At 46.3% G+C, this 18,469-nt stretch overlaps 1 protein-coding gene and 1 long non-coding RNA gene across 7 annotated transcripts in view; both read right to left on the bottom strand.

The window, feature by feature from the left end:
* STOX2 (storkhead box 2) overlaps window positions 1-18,469 on the bottom strand; it is a 224,888-nt gene that overhangs the window by 112,513 nt on the left and 93,906 nt on the right. The gene's annotated exons all lie outside the window — the stretch shown is intronic.
* On the bottom strand, window positions 5,547-11,053 carry LOC125091188 (uncharacterized). The gene is made up of 3 exons (XR_007124602.1): window positions 10,589-11,053; window positions 9,824-9,828; window positions 5,547-5,556 (listed from the first exon to the last, which is right to left on the bottom strand). It is a non-coding gene; the product is annotated as an uncharacterized LOC125091188 (long non-coding RNA).

Below are 18,469 nucleotides of genomic sequence, written 5' to 3'. Positions count from 1 at the left end.
TTAAGCAGGCTCCATGGCCAGAGCAGAACCCGACATAGGGCTCCATCTCACGACCCTGAGATCATGACATGAGCTGAAATCAAGAGTCAGATACTTAACCAACTCAGCCACCCAGGCACTCCTAAAAATCCAAATTCTAAGTCTGATAGTAATTTCTCTTTCTGCTTCTTCCAAAAACATGATTTGCAGATGATATTAATAGGTTACTTTGACTAATGAGCTGACTAGTTAAAAAAAAAGGCGGGGGGGGGGGGGCCTGGGTGGCTCAGTGGGTTAAAGCCTCTGCCTTTGGCTCAGGTCATGATCCCAGGGTCCTGGGATCGAGCCCCACATCGGGCTTCTCTGCTCAATGGGGAGCCTGCTTCTCCCTCTCTCTCTCAGCCTGCCTCTCTGCCTACTTGTGATCTCTGTCTGTCAAATAAATAAATAAAATCTTTAAAAAAAAAAAAAAAAAAGGACCCTTGAAGTCGGGCAGTTGTGTGGTTGAGGTTGTAAATCTGGAAAAGAGCATGCCCCTGAAGGACTAGAGCTAGTTCAGAGGCTTGTGAGATGGGAAATTGGGGGAATTTCTTATGGGACACATATCTACACTCCTACACCCCTATATACACATGTTTGCGCATCCATAGGGCACCGGACATGCTGGCCTCCGAAGGGGGCTGAGATAGTTGACCAAGGCTCTAACCCCAGGGCACTTGTGCCCACTTGTTGTCTTCCTTAATCCAGGCTCCAAACTGCTAATTACAATTTTAACAGAAAGTTCCAGCACGTATGGTCTTTCTTAGAAGATGCTAGACAGGTGGTGGCTGGAACAGCCCAAGAAGTGGTAAATCCACAGAAGAAAACACATTTCCTTGTCCCTTGCCATTCACTCCCTCCAGGGCCGTAATGAGTCGTGGTTGTCAGCGAGTAACACCCTCAAAGACAGTGACGTACAGAGATGGAGAGATTGACCAAGGAAAAGTAACCAAGAGGGGCCTGAGTTTGGGAGGCCTGCTGACGGAGGGCACTGGCACCACTGTGATGCGGCGCGTGTCTCGATGCCAGACTGATGGCAGGCGGAGTCACGCAGGGCAGCACAGCGTGGGGATGCCCAGGATACGTGCAAGTTAGTCTTTGAGCTCCATTTGTTTTGTCACTTGTGATGCTAACAATATCTCTCTCAAATCTTGTAGAGAGGATTTGAGGTTCACTACTAACATGTAGAAAGCATCAGTAAAAGCTAGCCAATGTTATTACCATTGACCACCGAGGGAGGGAAGCATTTTAAAAACTTGAATCCTTTCTAGGTCCTTTTGTTCACCCGTGAACCCTGCTTTGTATCAGATTAACAGAACAGACTGGATTCCTGTGGGGGCCAAGGTTGCTAGCAGGGAGGACGCTGATGTGGTGGGTGTTGCTGAGTTGCAGAGTTGAAATACACAGCATCCGCTCAGGGGGTCACAAAACAAGAAAGACAAAAACGACACCCAGTCCAGCTAGAGCCTACTCAGGAGCTGAGGCATTCACCGCCTCACACACCTGGATTCAAGTGTCAAAGTCACTGGGATCAAGAAGAGAGTCCAGAGAAGGTGGAAACAGCCTGAGTGTCCATCAATGAATGGACGAACAGAAGGTGGGCTGCCCAGACCATGGAAGGGTGCTCAGCCTTAAAGAGGAAGGCATTCTGACACGGGCCACACCGTGGGAGAACCGTGAAGACATGAAGCAAAGTGAAAGATCCCAGACACAAAAGGACCGTATGGTTCCCCTTAAATGAGGTAGTACCTAGTGTAGACAAACCCACAGCCACAGAACAATCATGGTCACCAGGGCCGAGGGAGAGTGGGGAAGGGGGCTTAGAGATGAGCGAGGAGAGTTTCCATTTGGGAAGACGAGCAGGTTCTGGAGGTTGATGGTTGCCCAACAATGGGAATATGCTTCATGCCGCTAACTCAGACATCATCGAAATGGTAACTGTTTTTGTTATGTGTGTTTCATCGAAATGGTAAGAAGAAAAAGAATGGAGGACATGAAACAAAGCCACCCTCAAGAAGTGGTTTTGTGGGTGCACTGTTGTCAGGAGGGTGAGCTAGTGCCAACTGGCCATTTGACCTGCCCACAGTGGTTGCACACCTCTTCTCCCTCATCACCTGTGAAAACACAGGCTAACGTCAGGGAGGCCAGGAGCACGGAACACACTCAGAAGCAAATCAGCCAGACCAGGCGCCACCCAGCTCTTAATGGGGAAAGGGGTCCTTCAAGGACGCATCTGAATTTGGAAAGATCAAGAGAACACATTTTTTAAGATTCCTTTTAGGTTTACAGACACTGGAGTTTTTGCTCCTTAAATGTATATTAGGAAGGAAGAGAGGGAGGGAGGGAGGAATATTAATGAACATTCCATTCTAACACTCCATTCCTACCAACCGGAAAAGTAGCCTGAGCAACAACACAGGGTTGGAAATCGACAGAAGAAGCTGATAGTCTCATCCACCTGAAAGTAGGGAGATGTACCAAAGAGTAAGCAACAGGGATAGAAAGGTTTTTCAGGGCAGTTGGTGGAGGAAGGGCTTAAGACTCAGGACGAAGAGACCGTGCATAATTCACAAGGAAACAGGGCATAATGACTATGGAGCAAAGGAGAGACATAACTGGGTAGTACTTACAAATTTAATCCACGGGGGACTGGCTCAAACAGGCAGGAGGAAGCTTTGTGCGGTGCTGGAAATATTGTTACAACTGAACTGTGGCCACGGCTGAAAATTTCACAAATGTATCAACACACACCAAACATTTAAAGATGGGTGAATTTTATGGCATTTGAATTATACCTCTCTAATGCTGTTTCAAAAAAAAAAAGTACCCAGCCATAGAGTGTTGGATTACCTGGAAAAGAAAGAGACCTGCGCCCAAAGACCAGCTGGGAGACTAGAGCAATAGTGTGGCTGACGCGTTGCGAGTCTGAATTTGAGTTCTCACTGGAAGAATGGAGAAGTGTGGACGGGATGCTGCAAGGTTAGAACCTGTAGACCCATACAGCTGATCTTACAAGGGGATGGCCGTGGAGGACAGACCAAGGAGAGAGAATCAGGTATACCTTCAAGGTTTATGGACTGGTGATTCCACACACAGAAATGGGGAGGTCGTTTTACTTCTGGACCCTCCCCCTTTCTGAACTCTGTAGCACTTATTATTTATGCTACATATTTTGGCCCTTTATCTAATTATTATCTAATTCCTAATTATCTAATATTATCTAATTCCTAAATACTATACACACAATTTTTTTCTCGCTAATGTAACTGACGATCTCTACACTGTAAAATCCATTGGCGATGTTAGTCATTTCTGGGTTCTTGCTTGGCACTGGTGTCCGCTGTCTCCTCTTTTTTTTTTTTTTTTTTTAAGATTTTATTTACTTATTTGAGAGAGAGAGAGCACAAGCAGGGGCATGGGCAGCAGAAGGAGAGGGAGAAGTAGACGCCCTGCTGAACAGGGAGCTGGATGTGGGACTCGATCCCAGGATCCCGGGATCATGACCTGAGCCAAAGGCAGATGCTTAACTGACTGAGACACCCAGGCAACCCCCATTCTCCTTTTAAAGTGCATCTCTCATTTTTCTGTTTTGCTCTCCCTGTCTGCTGGCTCTCATCTCACCTTTCAATTCTCCTCTACCCATGAAACACTGTCTTTCTCTGGGCTCCTTCGGTCTCCGTAGCTGAGCTCAACTGTACCCTCTGCTTAGTGTTAACCCTGTAAGTGAAAGCTTTCCCCAAGCTCTTACCATGTGACCTCTCCCCTAGTCTGCAAATCCCTATTTCCTACTGCCAACTGACTATTTTCCCCAGATTCTCCATGGATAATCAAACTCAAGCTGCCCATTACACAGAATTAATCATCTTTATCCCCTCTCTCCCAACCTCTGGCTTTCTGATATACCTTTCCATGCATGGTGAACGGCGCTCCCAGACGTCCAGTCTCATAGAGCAAGAACATGGGAATCAACCAGCCTATGCTTCTCTCTCTCTCTCGGCTCCCTCCCATCCATTCCATGACCATCACCACTCCCAGTCATCACCACATTCCTCCCAGTTTCTACTGCCTTCCTTTGTCCCAAAGGTCTGAGTCAAGTCACTGGGGAAGCAGCGGCTGGCCATAAAGAGAAAACCAGTGTCACTTACCAAAGACACATAAAGGGTCACCTAAAATCTTCAATGAAATAAGACTATTTTATAAATTTAAATACCAAAAATTAAAATAAGATATATATATATGTATATATATATATATGTATAATCATATGCCTAATTTACTTATTTAAATACATACTTCAAAATAAGTTTTTCAATTAAAAATGGAAATTGATCATCAGTAATTTGGCTCAATATTAGATAGCTGAAGCCAAAAATCAGACTGTGTAGTCATAAAAAGATTAAATGTTTCAGTCTTTCTATTAACTAGCACAGAGAAGCCCCAAATCATATGTGAACACAGTTAGAAATCATAAAACTATTTAAAATCTTCTCTGATAAGATTTTGACACTGACCATGAGGCAGATGACTTCTGTTCAAGTTTTGTAACCTGAGGTAAACCTCAGAATGGGTTTTGATTCTAAATAGGGCACATCGTTAGGACTATCTTCTGCCCTGTTTTTCGGAAAAGTACCCATGAGGATCTTTTAGCAAGCTTTAAGTCTCTCTTCAAAATGCTTAAAATACTTTCAGAAAATCAGAAAAGTTTTCTTCTGTTGTTCAGCCAACTAAGAGAACCCCATTCACGACGATCTCGGGGTGCAGGCCCTACATCCAGCTTCGAAACCACCTCTTTTAATCCTCCGTAGACTGAAAAGCTGTCTTTGCAAAAGGACGCGTGTTGCAGATTTATTTGTTCATTTAAAGAACCTAAAGTTATGCTCACAAGGCTTCAAGTGATTAAAGACGGCACCAAAATAGAGCCATTTACACGGCCAGAGGCGACTAGGCACGTTCTCAGAGAGGATAGGCTTCTTCTGGAAAGGCCTAGTACTTTTCTGAAACCCACACAGATGCATACCAGGCTTTCCCACATGATCCAATAAGATTCAGAATGAAACAGTCTGAGTGAATGGAGTGACTGAAAATTTTGAGTCAGCTCCCCTCCACACAGATTGAAAGAAGAAAATGTAGAATGTGGACCCACTGACATGCCTGGAAATAGTAACAAGTCATTAAGTAACTCTCCCTTTTTCGTGTACGTGTCAGGCTTACCCTGTGTACAGGACAGCGAGAGATTTCTGCTTCCCCAGCCACGCTGCTGGAGGTAGGCTGAGATCTCCCCGGGGCCACCAGGACATCTGCCACAACTGGACACAATGTCTCCGTGGACGTTCGGCTCATACTTGACTGACTCCAGCAGACTAGCTAAAATCACAGTAGTGGTGGGTTTCTCAGGTTGTAGTGAGTGGTATCAACCTTGTACCAGCAAAATTATTAACTCTCATCAGTTTATAATGAAAAATACTGCATCTTTATGTTGAACAACTCCTCAAAGTGTCCTGCCACGAGATAACCAGCCGGATTCGTGTGTTAGAAATTCTTCTCCTGGTTACTCTTCACCTCGTGACAAACTGTGACGACGGTGTGAGCTGCAAACCCACTTTCTGGGCATAGATAATCTGCAATAGAGAGTAATATCCTTTTGAAACACAGCTGGAGAAAGGGGAACCCTCTGACACTGTTGGTGGGAATGCAAGCTGGTGCAGCCACTCTGGAAAACAGTATGGAGGTTCCTCAAAAAGTTGAAAATAGAGCTACCTTATGACCCAGAAATCACACTACTGGGTATTTACCCCAAAGATACAAATGTAGTGATCCAAAAGGGCACATGCACCCCAATGTTTAGAGCAGCAATGTCCATAATAGCCAAACTATGGAAAGAGCCCAGACATCCATGGACAGATGAACGGATAAAGAAGATGTGGTATATGTATACAATGGAATACTATGCAGTCATCAGAAAGAATGAAATCTTGGCATTTGCAATGATGTGGATGGAACTAGAGGGTATTATGCTAAGCAAAATAAGTTAATCAGAGAAAGACAAATACCATATGATCTCACTTATATGAGAAATTTAAGAAACAAAACAGATGAACGTAGAGGGAAAGGAAGGAAAAACAAAGTAAGATGAAAGTTGAGAGGGAGACAAACCATTAGAGACTCTTAACTCTAGGAAACAAACTGAAGGCTGGTGGTGGGGGGAGGTGGAGGGAAGGGATAACCAGGTGATGGGCATTAAGGAGGGCACGTGATGGAACAAGCACTGGGTGTCATATGGAACTGATGAATCACTAAAATCTACCCCTGAAACCAATAATATACTTATGTTAACTAAATTGAATTCAAATAAAAATTAAAAAAAAAAAAAGGAAAACACAGTAAGGGGGCACACAGAAATGGCCTCCAGCCCATGTACCCCCAAGCCATCCCTAGGCAACACACAGCCACCCAGCACACTCAGCTAGTGTAAGTCTTCAGTCCTGTTGCACCCTTTACTTAGAAGACAGTATGAATACAGGTCCTTGCATTTTTCTCCCGAAGGCCCAACGAATTGCCTTGGGCACTCATTGCACTGTGTGCAACAGGGTGAACGGTGCCCACTCCTCAACGTCATTTCTGGTCTCTGGGCCTTTTTGGAAGCTGCCATGCTTGCCTGAGATGCCTGACACCTCTTTATCTTCCGGGGAAACTCTCACTCCTCCTTCAAGATTCAGACTGTGGTCAGTACCCTAACAAAGCCTCCACCCTCTCCCTCCCTCAGACGTCCCATTCTCCTGCAGAGGGAGAAGCCTTTGTTCTGCTCCGACCGCCCCGCTCACTGCACTGTAACACAGTATAATACGGCACAGGGCTCCCAGCTGCCTCCCTGGCTTGTATGGCCCTTGAGACCAAGGCCATTTTGCTCACAGAACCAATGTGCCCTGAGCACCTGCCGTGTGCTAATAACGGCTGTCCGTTCTGGAATAACAAAGTAACAGCCATAAGAACAAAACATCTGTCACTAAGGAGTCTGCAACCTCACGGGAAGGGACAGCGAGAAACAAATAAAGTAATAAGTTACAGAGAACGTGAAGTAGCAATACTGCCATGAAAGGAAATAGACCCCGGGGACAAACACCGAACCTGAAGGTTTGCGACTTAAAACGGGGTGGCCGGGGACAGCTTCCCTCTAGTCATCAGGGACGCCTGATGCCTTTCCAAAAGAAGGCCCTCCATAAATGTGTGCAGTGCTGAGCTAATTTTAGACCCTCTTCAGTGCAGTGGTCCTAGCGGCATGCAGCAAATGCTGGGGACATGTCAAGTGGATTGGGGATTGTCAGGGAACCCGTCTTCTAGCTATTTCATTTTCCTTCAGATCCACTTGGAACTCAGGAATAATAAAGTGATGCCTTCTGTTTGCACGGGACTTTACATTTTGTTGAGTCTCCAAGGTCTGTGGGAAGCAAGACAGGAGATATAATTAAAGATGAAGAAACGAAGACCCAGAGGGAGTAAAGGATTTGCCCAAATGCATACAGAGGCTGAAGACCCAGGCTTCCATCCTTGAGATTCCCCCATCCAGAAGTTTCCCTCCCCACCCACCTGCCCCTGGAAGGACTGATGGGAGCAGTTGCAAGGTTCAGCTGCTCGTTGCTTTTCCAAGGTATGAATGAAGTTCACAGACATTGCTAGAAGAGCCCTCAAATTCCTGTTATCTTATTAGTAAGTTTTTATGAATAGGGACGCATGTGAAACAGGAGGCAAATTTCTGCAGGCGACTCAGATGACTGCCTCGACTGTTCTGGATGGATGGGGCGTGAGATTTAAATCCACATGCCTCTGTCAGACTAATCAATCTCAAAAGTTCTCTTTCTTCCATTGTTTGCGGGTCGCTACAGACCCATTTCCCAAGCCAGTGAAAACAGTCAAACCGGACCACCGATGGGTTTTAAAGGATGGATCTTTTTTTCCCAACATGTGCCTTCCTGTAATTCAAGGAAACGTTAGACATGAAGAATTAAAATCATATATCGAAAAAGAAGCCAAGCTCTGATAGTTTCCTATGCTATCGAATTACAATAATTGTGTAAAAATAAAAAATAAAAGGCCCCGGATGTGAAAATTCCAGCTTCTATTGAAGAATAATGACTTCTGCTTCCAGCAAAAACAGGACTTCTAGGGAATATCGTGTAATAATTACCCACGACATTTTAAACTTTAATATGGAGTGAAAAGCGCACAGATGCAGTTATTTAATAATTTCTGCTAAGTCCATGTGAAATATTTTTATCTTTCTTTCAATATTTAGGAGTTGAAGTAATTAGACTTGTGGATAATAATCTTCAATCTTCCTATTGTTATTCATTTGGTTATTTTAAAGGCATGGTGGACCCCTTAGTTCAAACTCAGAGGAGTAGCTATAACCTAAAAATCATTTGCAGCAGCTTTCATTAGAGTTACCATGCTATTATTCCACTAGGACACTTTTTAAAGGAGAAAGAATGCTATTAATTAGACTAGGACAAAATACTTAAACAAGTGCCCTCCTGGGCAAATGGGGACATCTGGTCACCCTACTTTCAAAAAGATTAGTCAAAAAAAATTTTTAAGTTTTGCTTTATAGGAGTAAATAAATAGATCTAAAGTGGGGAGACAAGAGAAGTTACCAAGAAGATCAGTTATTTTCAAATGTAAAAGTTAATATTCTGGGGTGTCTCTATCTGCTCTTCTCTCTCTCCTCCAACTAAAATGGTAAGGACTCAAAGATCTGTAGCAAAGGTTTAGTTTCGGGGGAGACATGTATTGAGTTGGCTCTGCTAGGAATGACCCCCTTTGCCAAAAAACAAAACAGCAACCGGCTCAGGTAACTGCATGTGATGGGACATGGTCCTTGTCAAGGGAACATGAACTCAGCATTCCCCAGATTTCTGTCCCCAGCACTCTCCCGCTTCCCACAGAGAAGGAGGAACTGACTGTGTTCAGATGGCACTGGTGGTTCCCTCCAGGCCACTGTGTTGAGAAAATAGACAGCAGAGGAAAGGGACAAAGGTCACACTTCCTAACATTTAACATATGGAACACGCTTCAGCAAACGAACAAAACTAGGTCTCACAGTCGAGCCCTGGCCTCAGCCGACATTTGGGCTTTGGTGGACACACCTCTGTGCCAGTCAGGAAACTCCACCTGTCTATCTTAGTGGCTGCTGGGAAGAAAGGAGGCAAAGTATCCTAGAGGTGGGAAAAGACTGAACCCAAATAAGAAGCTACAAGGAAGAGACAGAAGGCAATGAAGGAAAGACAAAACCCGAACCCAGAGATAAGAAAGGGTCACAGTTACGTAACATAGTTTTCTTCCCAAATCTCAAAGACTTTTTTCCAGGAGATATCTGATCTGGCTTCCTGGACTCCAGACACTGTGTTTTAAATACCTCCAAGTCCTTGGAGGCAAGCCTTCCATGGAATTTTCCAGAACCATTTCTCAATTTCAAACCTACATTATTTCAGTTCCAGGCATAAGGAAATCCATCCACGTTGGGTCCTAACAAATAAATGTATTTGGAGTCATCACCCATATGCTAATGAAGAGGTGGCATTGTGAAGCAATATTTTAAATTTAGATGCTGTAACAAGTGAAAACTAACTGCTGAGGTTGAGAGGCTAGATATGTCCTGTGTATGCATCAATTAGACTATCCAGTTGTCTTTTACGTGTCATTACAGAGTCTTGTAATCGCCACCACAACCTCAGCCACCAAAAGCTAGAAGTTTAAGAGAAAGTGATTCTACGCACTTGTCAGAGTTCACACATGATCTGAGTTCAAGGACGGCAGCTCTGGACTGTACCCGTGGCGTCAGGGCAAACGGGCCCCAGCTGTGTGCAGCTGCCGGTTCACTGAAGGGGGCTTGGGGCCCCAGGCCTTGAGCTATCTTGGAGGGACATGGTTCCCTGGACTCTCTCTCTGGAATTTTGCTACGGCAAGGACTTCCCTGCAAGGGTTTTCCCAGAGTAGGAGTCACAAGGGAATGGGTACATTGGTATCCAAATCCTGGCATCTCTGCTTCCCAGCCAGGTGACCGTGGACATGCCCTACAACAGCTCTTCTTCCTCAGCTCTTGGTCTATGACATGGGGAGAAACAATGGTGCCAACCTAATGGGTTGTTCTCAAGATTCAGTGAGATACACAATGAGATCTTAGAAGTGGGCCTGGAAATTAGTTAGTGCTCAGTAAAAGTTAATTTAAATTTTTTTAAAGATTTATTTATTTGAAAGAGAGAGAAGGAGAGAGAGAGAGAGAGCGGCAGGGAGGAGCAGAGGGAGAAGGAGAGAAAGTCTCCAGCAAATTCCGAGCTGAGCGTGGAGCCCAATAAAAGGCTCCAACTCATGACCTTGAGATCATGACCTGAGCCGAAAACCAAGAATCAGTCACTTAACCAACTCTATCACTCAGGCACCCCTAATTATTTTTAGTTAACACCTTCTACCTGGTCTAGGGGTAGACACACAGACACCTTCTTCTGCCCACCAAGACAGGGTTCCACCCCTGGAAAGCCTGCAAAGTTCTTTACTGTGTCACAGGCCATGGTGGAACCATGGGAAAAGGGAGGAACAGGTGGGGAATTGGAGTGTCGTTAAAAAAAATACAGGACCCCCCCAAACTAGGGTGCCTGGGGGGAACTTGGTCTGCTTCAACCCAAGAGGAATCAGAAGATCAGAAGCGGTTTGGGAAGGCCAGAACCGTCAGGGATAGAGGGAAGAGGAAGGTCCAGGGGGTGAGGGGGGCTGTTTGGCAACTGGGGTGAAGGGATTGCCCTCCCCCTGCTGGGATCTCATCTCTCCATTCCATTTCTTCCTCTCCTTCTGTTCTTTCAGGGATTACCCTATTTTGGCAAACATTCTTACATTAAAAAAAAAATCTAACATTAATCACTATGTCCATGTTCTCCCCAACAACACAAAGACCTTAAAATGATTCAACTCTGTCCACACACACACTGGCTCCCACACTGTCTGTCCACTGTGTTACCTCCTCTCCTTCCCTCTCTCCCTCCTTTCTTTCTTCCTCCTCCTGATTCTTTTTCCTCCTTCTTCCTATCTTCTTCCCTCTCCTTCACTCCCCGCCTCTCTCTCCTCCCTCCCTCTCTTCTTTTCTCCCTCTCTCTCCTTTTCTTTCTCTCTCTCTTTCTTTTTTATTACTGTTTTAAATAGTCAGACCTTGTTGCAGTTGGCCTGTCTACCAGTTTCCCTGCTGAGCACGAGCAGACCGGTTCCCTTGGGTCTGAGTTACTAGCTTAATGGTGAACGGAGATCACTGGGTTTTATGAGATTGAAGAGCCAAAAAATACTATGAAATATTTCACCTGGAAATTTATAGATTTACTTTTTCTAATCTGGGGCTTTTCAGGATACAGTGTCAGCTATATTGCTGGAAATGGAAGCAAGCAGTTCACTTTCCCTTTTTTTTTTGTTATCTAAATAGGAAAAATCCCTTAATATTTATAAAATCTGATTTTTTTCACCATAAAAAAGAAAAAAAAGAGGATAGTAAAAGAAACACACACACACACATGTTCCCAGCCATCCTTTAGCATTTTCACAATAAGTCACAGTAAGACACGATGTGCTTATGATTCTCCCTCCCTCTCTCCCTCTCAGTGGGCTCAAGACAGCATGGCCACTGGGAGACCTACAGAGAGGACAGTCCCTACTGGGCACCGCATGGCAAGGTTTGGGGAGCTGGGGTGGGGTGATGGGAGGTACCCAAGACAGTAACCAGGGCTCTGAAGTTCATGCCTTGGTTCTGATCCTAACTACCTTTGGTCTCTTCATCGATCGTCTCTTCAAGGCTCTGAGACTCTCCTTCACACACCAACCTCAGCGAGGTTCTGGGGAGGATCGGGGCTCTGGGTGGGACAGTAAGCTCAGGGAAAGAACACTAAAATGGCCATGTGGAAACTCGAGTCCCATGCCAGACTTTAATGAGTATAGTCAACTGACAAAGCCTCTATGAGACTCCACACCTTCATTTAGAAAAGGCGGGGAGCGCATTAGAGAGCTGCTGGCTCCCCTTCCCGGCTCGAACACCATCCCGCATTATTACAATGAGATAATCAATGCGAACACACTTCGAGGTCTATATGAGCACTCTAGCTCTGTTTTAGAGGGAGGAGTTGCTTAGGGCTGGAGTAACAATAAATAGTAGGTCATTTTTCTATTTCTTTGTGATTTTGAGGTGACAATATAGCAGGTTAGGGTAAAATTTTATTTTGGGAATACCAGGAAGAGGAAAGAGGAATTCTTAGGAGCCCGGGATTGCTAAATATGAAATGACTGACTGGTTACGCCAGTTCAATTCAAAGTCAGATCTCAGCTAAGTGCCGGCTCTGCCTCTAATTACTTCTTCATCCCTGGACAGATGATTTAATCTCTGTAAACCTCAGTCTTCCCATCTTTAAAATGAGAACAAGATAACATTAGTGGGGAGTTCGAATAAGATAATAAATGTGAAGCTCTTGGCTCAGTCTTACACGCATCAAATGAGGCAAAGCTTAGTAAAGTCAAGGATTTTCATTAGGCATTTATTTGATTCATACATTAAGTCTCTGCAGGGGTGGGGGATGGGAGGGTGGGGAAAAGCTTGTCTCATCTCACAAAGAGAACTCTACTTCGGTGTCTGCTAGGCAACAAAAGGATTTGCCAAATGGGGAGAACCCTCCCAGCCAACGAGACGTGCAGGTGTCCCGCCACCTTCCCCATGATCCTCCACATGGGCACAAACCGCTCCGCGACAGTGCCTGAGCCAGCACCTCCCACCCTCCCGGGACTGGCCAGGGTGCAGCGCACTTTCTCCCCTCCCCTTGCTACAGCTCTTGGCCACCCTTCCAGACAGAGCAGATGTGAGAACCATTAGGGTGGGGCACCTGGGTGGTTCAGTCGGTTAAGCATTTGGCTCAGGTCATGCTCCTGGGGACCTGGGATCGAGCCCCGCATTGGGCTCCCTGCTCAGAGGGAAGTCTGCTTCTCTGTCTCCCTCTGTGTGCTCTCTCTATTGCAAGTAAATAATAAACTCTTTAGAAAAAAAGAAGGAAAGGAAAGGAAAGGAAAGGAAAGGAAAGGAAAGGAAAGAAAGAAAGAAAGAAAGAAAGAAAGAAAGAAAGAAAGAAAGAAAGAAAAAGGGAAGGGGGGAGGGAGGAAGGAAGGAAGGAAACCACTGGGGTTCCAAAGAGAAAAATGAGTAAAATTTTGGAAAGAACTATTACTGTCACAAAGTACGATATTGTAGAAAACATAATACTCAAAGCCCTCCACAGGGCTTTGAATTCAAGAGATTTTCATCTTGGGTAACACAATGGCAGGTCCCATGACGCTCTGCATCTGCTGGGCGTTGGGCTCGAAGCCCTGCAAGCCCCAGTCACTGACCAGGAGCATGTGCCTACACTTCCCACTACTGTCAGACTGTCTACACCACTGTGCCTTCTGTCCGGATCCCAAACCCATACTCCAAGTGGGCCTGGTTCTTTCTCTTCTCCTGTGTCTTTGATTCTCCACCAGATCCCCCAGCTGTGAAGTCACCAACACGCTGGCTTGTGTTTCTAACCACGGTCTGCCCCCTTCAGGGTTCATGGGTGCCACCCACGCCCTCCTTCACCTCCAGCTGCAGCCCAGTCCGGTCATGGGCTTCTCTACCAACACCAGTCCCCCACTGGTTCCAACTTGACCTGACACGTGGCGGAAGTAGGACAGGCACTGGACAGTGAGGTAAAAATGTGGCATCCAAATACACAGGCAAAGGTTAAAAGCACTGGAGGGGTTAAGGCTGGGAATAAATCTAAAATTACGGTGGCCTTTCTTCCACCATGCAGGGGGGTGCTGACTTCACTTCCAGATCGGGAAAGCTGAAAGGAAGCAGTCAGTGTATTTTTATCCAACAAGGAAGATTTAAAGGAAAAGGTGGGAAAAGAGAGAGAGGTTAGGAGGCTGAGAGGAGAAGACTATCTCTGGGATACGGAGCTTGTGAAAGGGACCTGGTGACGTGTGTCGGGGCTCAGACTAAAGCCATCAGGTCCCCTGCATACTGTGGGCAGGGTCCCCGCCAGCACCAAAGTCCTTAGCCTCCAAGCAGCTGAGATGTTGGAAAAAGGGAAGCCCAGCTTCACAAACGCTGCTAAATTAGCACTTTCGTTTTCGCCGTTTTCTTTTATTTGTTTGCTTAAGGGAAGAATTTGTATGAGTTTGCAACGGCTGCCATCACAAAATACCACACACTGAGCGGTTACACCAACAGAAATTGTCTCACAGTTCTGGAGGCAGAAGTCCAAGCTCAAGGTGTCGGCAAGGTTGGCCCCTTCCGAGGGCTGCGAGGAAGAGCCTGTCCCGGGCCTCTCTCCATGGTTGCTAATTGCTGGTGTTCCTTGGTGGGGGCAACATCCCTATCTTCACATGGCATCCTCCTTGTGTGTGTATCTCTGTCCAAATTACCCCTTTTTCATAAGGACACCAGTCATTTCAGATTCGGGGCCGCCCTCCATATGACCTCGTCTCAACTAATTACATCTCCAACAACCCTAGCTCCTAATGAGGTCATATTCTGAGGTCTTACAGGCTAGGACTTCAACATATGAACCTGGGGAGGACACAAGTCAACACAATGGTGTTGATGACAATCCTTCGACACTCCTTCAAAGTCCTAAACCAAAGCTGGATTCATCAAGAAAACAACAACACAAAGCCAGACGGCCCAACAATGCTTCAAGAACTTCTCCAGTAGTTTATAAAAGCCAAAAGCTTCCCTTTGGGGGACACATATGCATCACTTACACAAGGAAGAAGCCAACTTGTTTTCTGTGGTCTAGAGAAAGGCAGCATTTACTCCTTTTCCTCCTACCAAACCAAAACAGTCCGAGGAACAACTAAGTGGTAAATCAGCCCTTCCAGCCACTGGCACGATTGCAGGATTTGGGCACTACCCAAAAAAATCAAGTGGGAGATACGGGTGGGGAAAAAAAGTAGCCCTCAAGATCTTTAGTGCCCATTAACAGGAGCAAGAATCTGTCTCATTCCTGTGTGGACTGTGTGAACCTGTAGTCAGTCTCCTCGGTGCCAAGCCCCAGGGCCGCTAGACAAGCAAGTCAGAATAAGAAGTAACTGCGGGATTGGCAAAGAGCAGGCAAGAGAACGCATCCAGATCCCAATTAGGCCGCGCTGTCTCAGACCTCACAAAGGCCTCCTCCTCGGGTTCCATGGAAGCCAGGAGGAAACAAACAGGACCAAGCCTCAGGAGTATGTGGGATCCAGGTGGCACGTCGGAGAGGCCCTGGGGGAGACTCTGGAGCCTGCTGGCCCCGGCAAAAATGCACTGGGCCACTGATAATCCCCATGTGGGCATCCCTGTGCCTCAATGTCCTCAACTGTCAAATGGGGATAAGAAGAGAACTCTCTCAGGGGGCACCTGGGTGGCTCAGTCGATTGGGTATCCGACTCTTGATCTCAGCTCAGGTCTTGATCTCAGGGTCGTGAGTTCAAGCCCCACATTGGGCTCCACACTGGGCATGGAGCTTACTTTTTAAAAAATGTGCATGTGCGCACGCGCACGTGTGTGTGTGTGTATGTGTGTATGTAATAGAACTCTTAGTTTCAAACAGAGCTTCTTCAGTTTCAGATAAATTAATCCACATGAACTTTTTGGAGCAACAGCTGATAGAAAAGAAGCACTGTAAATGTTAGGTGCCATTATCCCCGTTTGAGGGGCACAGTCTAAGGGGGGGTTCTTATTTGAAGCCTGAATCCCCATCCTTTGAACAAGGAAGTTGTCTCGGGAATCACAAAGAGAAATGGAGGTCTCCAACACCGTATTTTTCTCCCATGGGGTATGAGGATACAAATGGGTCTAAGATATTTGCCTTCCATTCTAAGGTATTAGGAAGAGTCTGGGTTTGGGAGCCTGGATTGAACATTTATTAGATGCATAACCTTGAGCAAAGTCCAAAATCTCTGCTAAGCCATAATTTCCTCTAAGGGAAAGATGGGAAAAATAGCTTTCCCCTGATGTTGGGTGAAGAATGAATATGAAAACGTATGTAAAGTGCTCAGCAGGGTGCCCGCTAATAAGTATTTACACAGTTCAATTAGCAAAAATGCCTCTGATTATAAAGGGGGGAAAGCAGGTAGATTCAGCGCCTCATCCAGCTTAAAAAGCACCTTCGTGACAACTGGGGGAATCGAGGGTGAGAATCCTGTCTAAGGACACATTGCTTTGTCTCTCCAAAACACGGCTATAATTGCTCTATGAACCCCCAACGTGAATGACACCTTTGTCGTTAAATCATCCTTGGGCAGGGTGGGTCTGCCTAATGCTATGAGCCGATGTGCCCTAGAAAGGAATTCTTAGCGTGGTCAGAAACACGTCTTCCAAGTACCTAGCATTATTGCTTGTGCACAGAAGGTACTGAAGGAATATTTGCAGTAGGACGGGAGGGAGAGAGGAGGGGGAGGTAGGTGGTTGTCATTAAGGATTGTTCTGTGTTCAGCTGATGGATGTCAGTCCTTGGGACCTGCTGTTCGGAGGGTAAAAAGGTATCAGAGAGAAAGACAGTTGGAAGAAAAAGACTGCTGTCGCTTGTCCTTTCCTGTGTCCTTTGCCTACTGACAGGTACCTTCTTCCAGTTTGGGTCTGTCTTCGTCCTACGCCTGGGAAGCAGTACCAACGGCTATCCAGGTGTTAGCACTTTCCCCTTCTCCTGTGTCCCCCAAAACACCCTGGAGGGACACACAGGCACACAGGCAGGATTTACTCTCCAGGTCTGAGTTACCAAAAAACCCAGGTGGCCTCCAGGTAGAAACAGTCCATTTGCAAAGCATCTCTGAAGTCCGAGGCCCATCTCCAAGGAGGCTTTCTCGCCCTCACTCCCTTCTTTGTGCTCTCCAACAGCCAACTCTCACGACCCTCATCTTGCCTGTCCGAAACCCCTGCCAAGCAACCCTCAGAAACCCATCACACCCTCTAGCCTTCACAGGACTTTGGACCCCCTGCTCCTTATTCCCTTCCAGAATCCTCTGTGTCCATCCTGCCACTTGAGGCCCAACCTCTGGGCCGGGGAAGTTCACTCCCAATGGCCAGCAATCCCAGATGACCAGAGCCAAGGAGACGGACTGCTGCTGGAACTCTTCCAGTACTTTCCACGCGGGCATTGTTACAGAGGTGGCTCAAGTTCCCTCTGTGGGGTACACTCTATGAGTCTGGGCCTCTGGCTGTTAGCCGATGGTAATAAGTAAACAAATAGGCAATTTTAAGAGTGGGCTGCCTCTAACAGGGCTGTGGGTAAACAGACTATCAGGGAGGGAGACAGAAATTTTCCTTATCCATCAGGCTGGATGTCCACATTATTTAGCTTCTAGAAGCTGAGGCATCTCCTTTTCCTTCCTCAGCGCCACTAAGCAAGCAAGTACGAGGTGGCCGGCCCAGCACAGCTCCCACGGGTGGAGGAGCCTCGTTCGTCTCTGGGCACGATTAGAGTCCCCATAACTCAGCCAGAGCTAAAAGGCCGTGGACGGGAGGCGCTGATCCCAGGGCACTGGCCCTGGAGACCCAAGTGTTCACCCCGAATCACGAACAGCTCTAATTGCCACAGGATAGATCAGCTATACAATCCCGCCTTTTTTTTTTTTTTTTTTGGTTTTTGGTTTTTGGTTTCCCTAAAACCCTGTGCTTCTTAGACCAGCCAGAACCATTGGCAGAGAGAAAAGGCATACAGTGATGACAACAAACACCATATGACAGGTTATGGGTGGGGAGAGCAAGCAAGTCACAGCTGTGTCTGTGGCCCTGATCAGCACGTGACACTGGTCTTCATGTCATCGCAGAAGTCAGTCTGACTTATGTTGAGTGAGTCTGAAACTGCCTTCAAATCACACTTCTGTCCACAGGCGGGTTTTAGGGGTTCAGGGACGGAGCGGACACCGGGGCACATGCTGTCCCTCCCCAGTGCCCTGGGTTTCTCTGGTTTACACCCCCCGCCCCACCCCACGCCGGGCGCCTACACTCTGCGGTCAAGTTTAATGCCTGTTGGTTTCTGGAAAATCCTGCTTCCTGCTTCTCATTCCCAGGACCCAGCTCTCCCTATCTTTCCTCTAAGGAAGAAAACGTCTGGTTTTAGCCAGCTTGACAAAATTCATAGCTTTCTCAAGACACCAGACGAGCCAAGGAGGAAATTTTTGTTATGTGTTCTGTATCCTGCAACACAAAATTCCAGGCCAGTCTAGATATACGACTGAGATGGGGTATTCATTCAAAACCTGCTCTTGGCTTCTCTCACTGAAGACATTTAAAAGCAGAGGTCAAAGAAACGAGAAATGCAATATCAACGGGGTGCCCCTCAAGCACTCAACTGTCTCCCCAAAAATGCTTCCTTGGAACGTCACTTGCAGTGAACGGAACACATCTCTAAACGTGAAATATTTATATCCCATTTATATC

Source organism: Lutra lutra, chromosome 2 (assembly GCF_902655055.1).
Source record: "Lutra lutra chromosome 2, mLutLut1.2, whole genome shotgun sequence".
Taxonomy (NCBI): domain Eukaryota; kingdom Metazoa; phylum Chordata; class Mammalia; order Carnivora; family Mustelidae; genus Lutra; species Lutra lutra.
Note: the sequence above shows the minus strand (reverse complement) of the source record. Positions and strands in the feature narration are given on the sequence as shown.